Genomic DNA, 2,213 nt, shown 5'->3' with positions numbered 1-2,213 from the left:
AGGATCATTAGATATGTTCATGGCACATCTAATTTTGGTCTTTGGTATCCTAAGATTGATGATTTTTATATAGTTGGTTATTGTGATGCAGATTTTGCTGGTGATAGAGTTGATAGAAGGAGCACTTCAGGTTTATGTTGCTTCCTTGGAAAGTCCCTAAATGTTTGGTCAAGTAAGAAGCAACCAACAGTGGCCTTATCCACTACAGAGGCTGAGTATATAGCTGCTTCTTCTTGTTGTTCTCAACTTTTATGGTTAAAAACACAGCTTGCTGATTACAAACTAAATACTGAAAATATTCCCTTGATGTGTGATAATATGAGTGCCATTAATATTTCTAAAAATCCAGTTTTGCACTCTAGGACTAAGCATATTGAAGTGAAATTTCACTCAATAAGAGAACATGTCCAAAAGAGGGATATTAGCATTCAATTTGTTAAATCAGAGGAGCAATTAGCTGATATTTTCACAAAACCATTAGCTGAGGATAGATTTTGCATGCTTAGGTCTTGTCTAGGAATTCTGAGTTATGATTCTTTATTTGAAAAATGCTGATATTTTTGCTGGAGATTTTTGTCTCATGAACAGGTATGAGACAATTCTGGGCAGGTGATAAACGTTTCCTTCAAGTCAGCGTGTTCTGGGCTTGTTTCACGTGAAAGTTAATCTGGGCCAAACTCAAAATCAGATCTAGAGTGGTCCAATGTGTTTCCTTAAATCCAACCATCTCAAGGCCCATATATGAATGTTACAATTTTTGTTTGGTTGATATTTTTGTTGGGCTGTGTGCTTAAAATTAAAAAAAAAAAAGATTTTCACTCAATGTTTTTTATCAGAAAAGATTCTAAGTTTGATTTATTTTTTTTAAAGTTTTTTCAAAATTTAAAATTAATTTCCTGTTTTATTTTAAATCAAATAAAATATTTCTTCTTTGAGGTAATGTCTTTTCAAGTCATTTCAAAAGGTGATGCAGTTGCATGGTTTTGGAAATCTACTTTTGGGTACGGTTATCAACACTCCCTCTCTTCCCTCCATAACTCCTTCTCTATCCCTTCGGTTCTCACCACTACCCTCATTACTCCTTTTCCTCTTAAACCAAATAACCAACAAATGAGGAAGAAAATCATAGCACACAAGCCTCCTCGTGAAAAGGTGCATAAACTTCCATCCAAGCCTTCCACTCGCTCCCAAGACAGAACCTTCACACCTTCACCATCTCCTCCTACCTCTCCTCCTCGCACTGCTCCCATGGCGTGAACCAAGACCACACCAAGGTACCCTGCCCCTGCCAAATCTACGCCACCGCCTAAGACAACGCCATCCAAACCAATCTCTTCGAAACCTGGCTCATCCAAGGGTAAGCGTCCTGCTGTTGAAGAACCTGTTCCTGAGACAGCAAAACCTAAGTCAAGGTCTGTTCCTGTGCGCTCACAAAGAGGTAACCCTCATCGCCCTCTCAAATCGGTTAGAGAACCAGACATTGATCCTTTTGCTCACAAATCACACTACATGACATCTCACTCAGACTATAACCCCATCGTTTCAAATCTGCCATGAACCACGATTTTTATGAGGGAGTTATTCAGTATCGTACTCTATGTCCCTCCTTTCTTGCGGATTTACCTGATTTGAAAAAGAAAGGTTTTCCTTTTGTTGAAAATTTGGAATTTTTAGACTGAAATCACCTTTTCAAAATCAAAAAACTTGTATATCCTCAGTTAGTCAAAGAATTTTATGCTAACATGACTTACCATGAAGGAAGTGTGCATTCTTATGTTAAGGGCAGACACATTATTTTGAATAATGAAACTGTCAGTGATTCTTTGAAATACACTGATGTTGGGCCGTGTGCTTACACGTCTGTAAAGTGGGATGAAGGAGTTGGTATCTCTTACCATGATACTTTGGCTCAAATCTGTGAACATGTTTCCTTAATTGATGGCATCACACCCACTCACAAAGCCCTAGGATATGAACGTGCTCAGTTGCACCGAATTGTCAACCACATTTTACTTCCTCAAAGTGGTTCATATCAAAGGGTATCTTACACAGACACACTGGTTTTGTATGCCCTAATCACTAAAATAGAAATCTCTTTTGCCTATTTGATGGCTAGATACATGTTTGATTCTGTTAGAAGTGAGAAAGATAAAGCACTACCTTATGGCATGTTTTTAACTTGCATATTTGAATATTTTAGTGTTGACCTGTCA

The sequence above is a fragment of the Arachis ipaensis genome, chromosome B09 (assembly GCF_000816755.2).
Source record: "Arachis ipaensis cultivar K30076 chromosome B09, Araip1.1, whole genome shotgun sequence".
Lineage (NCBI taxonomy): Eukaryota > Viridiplantae > Streptophyta > Magnoliopsida > Fabales > Fabaceae > Arachis > Arachis ipaensis.
This window is presented reverse-complemented; position numbering follows the sequence as displayed.